Here is a 12,225-nt window from a genome sequence, read left to right as displayed (position 1 = left end):
TTCTCTCTCCTTCTCCTTCTCCCCTTTCTCCTCCTCCTCATTCTCCATCTTCTTTCTCCTTCTCCTTCTTCTCCTTCTCCTCCTTCTCCTTCTCCTTTTCTTGTTATTATTATTATTATTAATTGTTCTGCCACTTGCAGCAGCTTTTATACAGAGGAGTTGGGAGAAAAGTCACATTGCAGCTCCACTCGAGGCAACGTGTTCGCTACAAATTCAGATTTTCAGCTACTTCACAGCCCAAATTCTCCTCTGAGCTCCACAGGGCAGAGATAAAAATAAAAGCATGTGGACAACAGTTGGGAAGCACAAACTAAATGAAATTATAAAGAGCATGGAGGAGAGGTTTTAGCGTGCTGAAGTAGGTTTTTTTCTTCCATTAATTTCCCAATAAACATCTATATTCACGCAGCGCTGTTAAACAGTCGGTCCGGCCGCCTTCACAGAAACCTCTCAGAACCAGAATTAAAAAAAAAATAAAATAAAGGCCTTTCGCAGCATTAACTCCTTCAAACAAAACACGGGCACATTAATAAGCGCCAGGCGTGGAGGGTCCCTATTGAGCAGCGTCCCGCAACAGGAGCCGCTTTATCCCGCCCGGAGCCGGCGCCGCTCGCTCCCAAATCCGGGAGCGCGGCCGGTCCCGAGGCAGGTGGGGACGGCTCCCATTCAGGAGGTGGGTGGCACAGCTCGTAATTAGATGAGCTGCCAAAAGAAGCCTCCTTTTGTACGCGACGCAAGCACACGCTGCCTTTCAACTTCCAAAGGGCAATTCATGAGCTGGGAAAGGCCTGGCAAATTAATAATAATGAGCTGATTTCCATGCCATCTGCTAATCGCTCTCTTCTGCAGCGCTTGGCTCCCCGAACAGGAGTTTTTTTCCCACTCTCCTTCTGTCTACCAACAGGAAATAATGACATCCAGCTCAACTCTTTTGGAAGTGATTCACTTGGTAATTTTTACCTCTCTCTCTTCAGTTCCTCGAAGGGAAAATTCTCCCCAAGGGAGAGGAGGGTGATCCCTGTTTTGTTCTCTCTCCCTAAGGCCACGTTTTTTTTTTTAATTGGAGTTGATTTTTGTCCCTGTGAGACTCAGGATCAGCAGGCCAGGTTGGTGTGTGGTGGGTTGGGGATGAAAAGCACAGTGCTGGGTTTACAGGGTGTATAGACCTCAGCCATAAATGCCAGCTGCTGATGCTAAGAGGAGCTGACTTGGCTTCCCAGCCCCTGGAAAGGTCGGGGTTATTGGGATACCCCATGTGGCTGTACCTGCTGAAGGATGCAGACAGCACAGGGGGTGCAGTGATCCAGGGCATCAAACAGCCTCTCCTGATGCTCTGAGCCTGTGGTACCACTGTGATAGTCATGGAATCATGGAATTCCAGACTAGTTCAGGTTGGAAGGAACCTTAAAACTCAACTCTGAGTTGTCCCATGGGCAGGGAACACCTTCCACCAGCCCAGGTTGCTCCAAGCCCTGTCCAACCTGGCCTTGGACACTTCCAGGGATCCAGGGGCAGCCACAGCTTCTCTGGGCAACCTGTGCCAGGGCCTCCCCACCCTCCCAGCCAACAATTCCTTCCCAACACCTAATTTAAATCCTCTTTCAGTTTAAAACCATCACCATCCATCCGTGTAAAAAGTCGTTCTCTGTGTTTTTTATAAGCTCCCTTTATTTATTGTGTGTGCAATGAAATTACTCCTGAACATTTTGCTGTGCTCAGGAGCATCATCACCACTCCCTGAGGCTCCAAAAGCCTCTCCCTTCCCACATGGTACAATCACACCAGCTCCAAGTTGAGAAGTTTCCCTGCTTGGGCTTGAAAAAACCGGTTTTAGGGCTTGAGCACGACAAAATTCAAACATCTCTTCACGTTGTTCCCTGAATTACCAGGGTTTTTCTTCCCCTCATTCCCTTTCCCCTTGCAGCTGCTCCTTAATGGAAAGCAGGGAAGGGATTTTTCCCTCCTCCCTGACTTATTGCCTGTGTGCATTTGTAGGCTCAGGATATTACGCTGGGGATCTATGGATTGGTTTATTCGGTTTATATGGAATTTGGGAGAGCAGGAAACACATTGAGCTCTAATCACCTTGGGAATAGGTCACATAACCCGGAGAGTCGTGAACCTTTCATAACAAATATATATGGCCAGGTGTGGGAGCAAATGAATTCCATGTGTTCCGCAGGAATCGGGCAAGGAGAAATTTCCTAGAAGCCGTAAATAGGATGAGATGTCGACTTTCCCCTGATCCTGGGAAATTATGGGTAAGCCAAAACGGATTCTTTCCCCCAAATTACACCCCTGATTTGATACGATGATTTTTTGATTATCTTTCCCAAACGGCTCCGGGGCTCCAACGAAGACAAACCCACGGATTGAACGATTCCCGGCGGGAGCCGCGGTGCCTTTTCCGAGCGCAGGGTTCGGGCCGTGCTCTTTATTATCTGCTGACTGTCATCGTGCAAAATGGCCACAAGTGGGAATGAAAAAGTGTTTGAGGCTCTTTCAGGTTCTTTCAGCACGTAGAGGGATATCTGGCTGTGCGAGGGAGCCAAAGCAGGAGCGGCGGGATGCGGCTGTCGGAGCGCTGCAGCTGTGCAGGGCTGCATCCAGGAAAACGGGGGGAAATCCAATATCTTTTGTGCTGCTCAGCCCGAGTTTTCCCACCAAATAGTACCTGTGGCTCCAGACTGAGGCCAGAGCACGCCCTGCACTGCACTTGGGGTGAGACTGGCAGGTTTGGAGGGTGGGCATGGAGCAGTGGGAAGCACCAAATCTTCTCGTCCGGCTCCAAGCAAAGCCCAGACCTGAAATATGTTGCAGAGGTGATTTTCTTCATGTGCAGGAAGAAATAATTTTCTTCATTCTTCATCATGAAGCCCCCTTTCAGCATCTGTTTGTACCAAAGGATGCTGAGTTCATCCTCATTATTCCAGTATCTGGATATTAAAGGATGCTGCGAGTGTAGCAGTGCCAACGGCTGTTGGTGGCTGGATCATCTCCCAGCTTCCAGGAGGGAATTCCTGGGCATGGGACACCCTGTGCAGAGGGGACACAAGCTGCCAAGCTGTCCCCTCTGTGGCAGAGATGTGAGCACAACTCGGGGTGGCACCAGACCCTCCAGTGCTCCCAGGAGCATCCTGAGCCGTGGGGATGGTGCTGGTGCCATTCCCATCTGCCTTTCCAGAACAAGCCCCCTGGATTGGGGGTGATCAGCGCTTGGTCATGGAAGGGAAGTGGCCACTGAAGTCAAAATTTCCATGTTCAGAACAGAGCCAGGGCTGGTGCAAGGTGGTGATGGCTGATGGCCACTGAGATGTTCCTGGGGGGACTCACCAAGGCACCCCGGGCTCTCCAGGAGACAAAGGTGAAAACCAGGGGTTGTATCAGCTTTGAATGTCTGAAAAGTAAATTGTGGGGGGCCAAAGGCACCTCCCACTGGGTGCTGCTGGTCTGGAGAGGTGAGCAAACAGGAGGGGTGAACGTGTGGATACAGAAATACCTGCTGTGAAAAGATAACTGTGAACAAACTGTGGCCCTGCTGGATTTATTTAAACTGTTAATGAATAAACATCAGGTTTTTTTCTGCAGTAAAGAACCCAAGAACTCCCAGATGAAGAGAACAGGATTGTAAATAATCATTTTAACAGTTAGACTGCATGATCTTAAGGGTTCTTTCCAACCTAAATGATTCTATGATTCTAAAATCATCTCCCCAGCCAACAGCAGATCTGGACCATGCTGTGGTGGCTCTCCAGAATGATGCTTGTGTTTGTCCACGGTGCTCTGCAAAGCCCAGGGAACAGGGATCATACAATCCCAGACTGGTTTGGGTTGGAAGGGTTCTTAAAAGTCCACCTTGTTCCAACTTCATGCCATGGGCACCTTCCACCAGACCAGGTTGCCCCGAGACCTGTCCAACCTGGCCTTGGACACTTCCAGGGATCCAGAGGCAGCCACAGCTTCTCTGGACAACCTGTACCAGGGCCTCTCCACCCTCAGAGACAAGAATTCCTTCCCAATATCCCACTTCTCCCTGCCCTCTGGCAGTGGGAAGCCATTCCCTGTGTCCTGTTGCTCCGTGCCCTTGTAAAACATCCTAATATTGATCTTACATGTTGGTTTTTTTCCCTATTTTAGCTCTTGCAAGTGGTTTTTCAGTGCTGTTACTTCACTCTCCCTCCCACGGAGTCTGGAGGCAGATACAGACATTAAAGTCCCCCCCAGATGTGCTTTGCTCCTGTCACCTGCTCTCAGTCAGGGCTGGACCCACGAGGAGCCATCGCGCCGTCCCCGCTGAGCTCCTCACACGTGCACGAGCAACGAGGGCTTGGACACTTCCTCTGGGAATGGAGGAACAATGCCAGAGGAAAAAAATAAACCTGAAGTATAAAGTGGTTTCAGGAAGAGATTATTGACTCACAATTGCCCTGCAGGCTCATGTCAGGCAGGAGGAAGTTTGGGCTCCCTCGACGCTCTGCTTGTCCAGCCCGTCCCACCACACCAGAGCCTGATCCAAAGGAAAGAGGGAATGTGGGAGGCCCATGATCCACCCCAATTTCAGCATCTTCTGTGTGCACACAGCAAGCCACTCACTATTTATTTTTTATATTCTTATCATTAATTATTGCAGGTTTTCCCTGTTCTGAGCACAATCCACCCTCCAAGTGGAATCCAAGAGCTGGCTGTGAAACACTGTCAGCATCCAGCAATTCCAGCAATGCTTCACTTGGCCAGGGAGCTGCCCAGGGAAGGAATTTGGAACCAGGGAATTATTTATGTTGGAGAAGACCTCCAAGACCATGGAGTCCAACTGTTCCCCCAGCACTGCCAAGGCCATCACTGCCCCATGTCCCCAAGTGCCATGTCCACGTGGATTTTAAGTAGTGTAACATCTCTGCACTGGGGGGGCTTAATTGCTCCCTGCTGGGCTCAGAGAAATGTCCAGAAAAAGGTAGAAATAACCTCAAGAAGTTTATGTTCTCTAAGAAATCAGCAACGGGCTCAGAGCCTGAACCAGTCACGGGCAGGGACTGAGATGCTGAACCACCATCCCAGAATGGTTTGGGTTGGAAGGAATATTAAAGATCATTTTGTTCCACCCCCTGCCATGGGCAGGGACACCTTCCACTAGCCCAGGTTGCTCCAACCTGATCTTAAGAATTTCCTGGGACAGGGCAGCCACAGCTGCCAGGGCCTCCCCACCCTCCCAGCCAGGAATTCTTTCCCAATACCCCACCTAAACCCAGCCTCCTCCAGCCCTCCTTATTTTATATATTATTTCATTTAAAAGGGAAAAACAGCCTCTCTGCCTGTCAAAGTAACCCTCATGACAGGAAAATGCCCACAATATTCCCAAAAAACCTGCTGTTTACCTTGGGCTGCATCTCCAGCTCAGGTTCTGAAGGCGCCTTTGACGGGGAGGGTTTTGGTTTGAGCTTCCAAAGAATTTGCCAAGTTTTAATGGCTGAAACCTGCAGAATAGGGATGCCTTGGGTGATTTATTTTCAGGATTTATTTGCAGGATCTCTGAGCAGATAAGAAAATAACTTTGAGGGGAAAACACGAGGATTGAGCCCACCCTGCCGTCGGCCGGGATCTTTTCCGGCGCCGGCGGCTCTTTGCTGATCTCTCCTCATCCCAGCCAGTTGCAAAAGGGAAATAAACAGATGAAAGAGTTTTTTCCACGAAAAAATGCAAACAGGTTGTAAAAATGTCTGCAAAAATCTAAATAGTCGGTGAGAACGTGCCGGTTTGGATGAATATTTTGACAAGGAAAAGCGAAGGAAAGGAGGAGAAGTTAAACGGTGTCAGGAGGGATTGTTTGGGTTTCCCAGATAAAAAAATTGCTGCAAAGAGCTGGAGTTTATTTAATTAAGGCTTTGCACCCTCTTAACAATAAAAGAGTCCATACAGAAATAAATTCAGAAGTCAAATCAAAACGGGCTTCAATGCAAAATTAACTTATTTCTTTGTCACAAACTGATTTTTCCCTGAGGGGTTTTTGGGAGGAGAGGATGGATTTTCCCAGGAAAACCTCACCATGAAGCCCTGGAGTGTGATCTCCCAAAGAAAGGGTATCCTATGCTGGCCTGGCACCAGCAAGCTCTGGATATTTAGGTGCTGTCACAGCTCTGTGTGGTCAGAAATTCCTTCTGGGTTTTGTCTGGGAAGGAAAACTAAACCACTTAACTTTCTGGCTTGCTCTTGCTCTAACTTTTTCCAAGTAATTGCAATTTTTATGGATTTTTTTTTTTTTCCTTCTCCAAACCCAAATCTTAGAGGTCTTTTTGAACCTAAACAACTCTATACTGGAGGGACCTGTTTGTAGACCTGGGGAGAGATCACCTGTCCTGTTGGGAAAGCCTGGCCAGACCGGGATGTGACCGGATCTGCTGGGTTTTGGGGATAGGGACAGTCTGTGTGAGGTGATCCAGGGGGATGGAGAATCCTCTCCAGCCCCTGGGAGCAGAACTGCAGGAGGACAGGGAGGGTTCTCAAGCCCACATGCCCAGCCCAGTTCAAGGGCACTGCACAAAATAAAAAATACAAATAAAAGAGGTACAAACACAAATGTACAAATACAAATGGCATTTTCTTGCTCAATATGTTTGGGAACAAAATATCTCATCCTTGTATTTCCCAAGTTGGTGATGCTGAAAACCTTTTAATTTTACTTTTCATTTTTTCCCAGCTGCTGGGAGCATCTTCATGGCATCCCAGAATGGTTTGGGTTGGAAGGGACATTAAATCCCATCCAGTTCCACCCCCTGCCATGGGCAGGGACACCTTCCCCTAGCCCAGGTTGCTCCAAGTCCTGTCCAACCCGGCCTTGGACACTTCCAGGGATCCAGGGGCAGCCACAGCTTCTCTGGGCAACCTGGGCCAGGGCCTGCCCACCCTCCCATCCACGAATTCCTTCCCAATATCCCATCGATCCCTGCCCTCTGGCAGTGGGAAGCCATTCCCTGGGTCCTGTCCCTCCATCCCTTGTCCCCAGTCCCTCTCCAGCTCTCCTGGAGCCCCTTTAGGCCCTGGAAGGTGCTCTCAGCTCTCCCTGGAGCCTTTTCTTGTCCAGCTGAGCCCCCCCAGCTCTCCCAGCCTGGCTCCAGAGCATCTGGAGCTCCAGCCCTGGAGCATCTCTGTGGCCTCCTCTGGACTTGCTCCAGCAGCTCCACGTCTTTCCAGCCCAGCTCTCCCTTCCATCCCACACCTGTAGAGAGGTGTCTCTGCCTTGCACTGCTCATCTCTGAAAACCTACCACCCAACCTCCATGGGACTAAAGCTGCCAAAACCGTGGCATTCCCTTGGAGAAGGAGCCGTGCCACCTCGGGAAGGGAAGGCGTGGAGCAGCTTGGCTGGTGGGAGCCACACAGAGAGAAACCACGTTTTCACAGGGACACCAGGCAAAAATAGATCCTGGAACATTCCTGATCCAGCATGTTTGAAAAGTCAGTGCTGCAATGAGTGTTTTCCATCATTAAGTCACAACCCAGCCTCCTAACAGAGGGGATCACAAATCCACTTACCCCGGGCAAGAGCACTTCCAACCCTCCTTAATCAAATCCCGAGCTGTGGCGAGTGCTGATGGATGGCAGGAGGGGGTTCAAGAGGTGTATCACTGGCAGCACAGAGAGATTTTATGCTGGTGGTTGTTTTAAATTGGTCATTATGAACGGCTGCCGGGAGCAAATGGAATTTGTAAAGCTCCGGGAAGTTGGAAAATCCACCGGCGGCGGCGCAAGCGGCTCCTCAGGAACATCTCCAGGGTTCCCAGGGCAGGGAGAGAGAGGAAGGAGAGGATTGGTGTTAATTAAGGAGTCAAGGATTCAGTGGTGATAACACCCTGTAGGTCCCCTGCCCTGGGAAAGCACCAGGGGTGGAGCATCTCTGTGCCTTGGGATGGAGACAGCTCTGAAACCGTGGAATGGTGGTTCAGGTTGGAAAAGCCCACTAAGATCATGAAGTCCAACCATTCCCCCAACACTGCCAAGGCCACCACAACCCATGTCCCCAAGTGCCACATCCCTATGCATTTTAAATCCTTCCAAGGATGGGGGCTCCACCACCTACCTGAGCAGCCCCTTCCAAGGCCTGACCGCACTTTTCAGGAAGGAATTTCCCCAGTATCCAACCTGAGCCTCCCCTGGCACAGCCTGAGGCCGTTCCCTCTCCTCCTGTCCCTTGTTCCCTGGGAGCAGAGCCCAATCCCCCCCGGCTCCCCCCTCCTGTCAGGGAGTTGCAGAGCCAGAAGGTCCCCCCTGAGCCTCCTTTTGTCCAGGCTGAGCCCCCCCAGCTCCCTCAGCCCCTCCTGCTGCTCCAGCCCCTTCCTCAGCTCTGTTGTCCCTCTCTGGACATGGATTCATCCATGGATACTTATGACACAAATCCTTTGCTCAGTAGTGATGCCATCAGGGTCCTAATCCTGAGCACGGTGATGGTGTCTGGGGCAGCAGGTTTTGGATAGAAGGAGCTGGAATCTGTGAGAAAGCATCCCTGGAGCACCACAGGGCATTCAGGGCCATCCCAAGGGGCTGCAGGGATGTCAACTCCCAACTCCCACCCTCCAACTGGCACTGTTATTTTTCCTATCTCAAAAAAAATAACAACAATCCCCTAATAAAATCACTTTGGGTGCTGGGGAAAAAAAAAAAAAAGCCACCCACATTCTGCTGGGGAAAAAAAAAAACAACCAACAACCAACCCCAAACCAAAACCACTCGTTCCAGGGGAACAGCCAAAACAATTATGAGCACGAATTTCCAGCTCCTTATCCCCCAGGGTGACACGGCCTGTCAGGCACAGCCCTGTCACAACGCGCCATCCCCACATGCAGCTGATGGGAGGTGGCAGCTCCTGGAATGCCAGGCTGGGGAGAGGGTCCTGCCCGCCCCGGGCACGGCTTGGTCGCTTCGGGGGGGGGGAAATTAAACCTGTCCCAGCGTCCCCCTGGAAGCAGCACGTGTGACTTGGAGCCACCGGGCAGATGCAGCTGCGCTCGGAGACGTGCGTGCGCATAAATCCGAATTAAAACAACGGAGACGGAGAAACAAACAAACAAACAAATAAATAAATAAATAAATAAATAAATAAATAAATAAATAAATAAATAAATAAATAAATAAATAAATAAATAAAAGGAATTCAGAACCGCAGCCAACTGCTTTTTAACGCCCAATTTCGCCCGCTTCGGGCCGAGAGGGGCGTGCGGGCAGCTGGTGTGCGGCGCACAAGGGAGACGGGGTGCCGTGACCTACATCCCAAAATCCGGCCCCGCGGCACCGCGGAATTTCGGGAGAGGGAGACGGTCCGACAAACGAAGTTTGAGGAAGGAGGAAAAGCGTTTTCGGGGACGAAACACGGCAGCGGGATATCGGGGAAAACTCAAATCCCTGCTCCGTGTGCGCGAAGTTACGGCGAAAACGAGAGATCGGAATCTGCCGGCAGCTTCTTGGCACCGGGAAATTTTTTTATTCAGAGCATGAACAATGAATTTGCATCCTAGGAAACAAATGCACTCCACATGCCCCGAAACAAATAAATGGAGATATTCCTTTATTCCTCGGCCAGGAATCTTAATCTCGCTGATAAACAAAGCAAAGAAAGAAATGTCTCTGAATGTCGTGTTTCTCTGCAGTGCTGAGTTTTCTTTAGTCAAAGACCTGAATGCTGAGGAGAAAATAAAGTCAGCTTTGTGCAGGGAGAGATTTGATCCATCACAGTGACAAAGACAATTTTTTTCCTCCCAGCTTTTGGTTTTCCTCGTAGTCCCTCTGCTGCAAAAAGCAGCTGGTGGGGAGAGGGAGGTGGGATGTTCCCATTCCCCCAGGGATGAGGGAGCTTGGAGGTATCACAGCACCATCCAAACTCACCCACCAGAACCACACCTGTCCCCTGCCACCAACATCAAGAAAAGCACCAAAACCAGCCCATAAATAACTCTGAACATCACGTTTGTGTGCATTTTCTAATAAGGGGGATGTGACGGATCTCGCTCCTTTCCCTCATTTCCCATTCTCATTTTCCTAAAAAGTAGGGAAAATTTATTCATTGAAAGGGTGGTTGGGCATTGGAAAGGGCTGCCCAGGGCAGGGGTGGGGTCTCCATCCCTGGAAGGATTTAAAAGCTGTGTGGATGTGGCACCTGGGGACATGGGTGGCCTTGGGAGTGCTGGGGAATGGTCGGACTCGATGATCTTGGAGGGCTTTACCAAACCAAACAATTCCATAATTCTAAAACCTCTGAGAACAAGCTGCTCCTGTGCCATTTGCAAAGTCACATTTGAACCTTTCTAACAGATATAATGTCAGTCAGGTTTGCCAAACTCGTGGCTGAAGGTTCAGGATCAAACAGGATGTTTTTGTGTTTGAGAAGAGCCACATCCTGGGGATGCTCGGGCAGTGTCCCCAGGACATGGCCCCCAAAGGATCTCCCTTCTTTTTAACTCCTCAAGCTGTTTCAGACTAAATTTGACAGCCACTACCCCTCCTAATTCTCATTTTCCCCCTGTTCTTTTTGGGCAGGACACCACCCACCTGGTTGTGGGGCTCAGAGGGGCACATTTATACTTCTGCAGAGCTGGGATTTGTAATTCTGGAGTCGCAAGTTCATCTTCCTCTAATTGCTCCTCCCTTTGGAATTCCAGCTCAATTTTCTCATTTCTTGACCTGACACAGGGAAGGTGCCCACCTAAATACGATCCTATTTCACTTTCCAGATCTCCTTTGGCCCTCATTACAAGGAACAACAATTTCCAACTCCTTTAGTAACTTTTCCCTTCAAGAGAGAAGGTTAAAACTGAGTGAGTTTTGAGCCAGCTCAGGGGGAACCCAATAGTTTTTCTTTCCCACCACTATAAAAAGGGAAGACTAAACCCCTTTCTGATGGAATAAACTTGAATTCCCTCCAAAGAAAGCCTCCATTAAGGGTAACAGATTGCTTACAAGCCTGGCTGGATCGCTGCAGAGACAGAAATTCCTGGACTGTGGCTCAACCTTTAATCAGGCAAAAATCCCACTGAACTCGCCGGGAATTTGAGGTCTCAGAGTTGGCCCACGGAGCAGCAAAGCAGCACTTTCTGTTGGATGCACATCCCTCCTCCCCTTTCCCTTGCTGCTGGAAGCATTCCCTGCTCTCTCACGCTGAAGGATGATTCCCTCCAAGTGCCGCAGTGTAAAATCCGTCGCATTAAGATGCTCCACGCCAAATTATTCCCTTATTAATTAGAACACGAGCTGTTCTGCTTGTGCTCCCCATTCAGCTGAAGCAGAGGTTTGATCCTTTCCCCTGGCTCAGCCTCCTGGTCCAAGGGGCTGGATTTTCTGCTGTGTCTCATCTTGGGATTAAGAGCAATGCTTGGTGTGTCCCCTCACCCCGGCGGGGACAGACCCACCAGGCTGGGCCATGGTCATCTGTGTGGGCACACCCAGCCCTCTCCATCAGGCTGTAATTCCAATGAAACAGGAATCCTTTCTGTTTGGACAGGTGCAATAAATTAATCTCACATCTGGCAAAGCTCAGGCCGGGGCTCTCTCAGGCGAGACCATCCATCAGCGCTGGAGCTGCAGCATCCCGGGGTCAGGGGAGGCAGGGAATGCCTGAGCCCAGGGCTGCTGCCTGTCCCCCCGCTGGAACAGCTCATTCCCAGCACCACTGGAGCCAGGAATTTCACCCCCAGGGAGATTTTGGAGTGTGGTGGAAAGGAAAACCTCAGCTGACCCTGGGATGGGGAACAGAGGGGAATGTTGGATAGGAGAGGTGGGATCCTGCCCATGAGCAGGGGATGCCTCAGGATGGGCAGGTTGTCCTACCCCAGATGGTCAGGCTGTCCTGCCCCAGGATGGCCAGGTTGTTCTACCCTAGGATGGTCAGGCTGTCCTATCCCAGGATGGTCAGGCTGTCCTACCCCAGGATGGTCAGACTGTATTACTCCAGGATGATCAGACTGTATTACTCCAGGATGGTCAGGTTGTCCTACCCCAGGATGGCCAGGTTGTTCTACCCCAGGATGGTCAGGCTGTCCTACCCCAGGATGGTCAGACTGTATTACTCCAGGATGGTCAGACTGTATTACTCCAGGATGGTCAGGTTGTCCTACCCCAGGCTGTCCCACGCTGTCCTACCCCTGGGCTAATTGTTGGCTGATTATTTATCCAAACCATCTTTTCCAGCTGGAGGCTTTGGCCTCCACATTTCCAGCCCGGGCCAAGGGAATGTGCCTTTCAGACA

Source organism: Lepidothrix coronata, unplaced genomic scaffold (genome assembly GCF_001604755.1).
Source record: "Lepidothrix coronata isolate B3197 unplaced genomic scaffold, Lepidothrix_coronata-1.0 Scaffold105, whole genome shotgun sequence".
Lineage (NCBI taxonomy): Eukaryota > Metazoa > Chordata > Aves > Passeriformes > Pipridae > Lepidothrix > Lepidothrix coronata.
The sequence above is the reverse complement of the archived record's forward strand: the minus strand, read 5'-3'. Positions refer to the sequence as shown.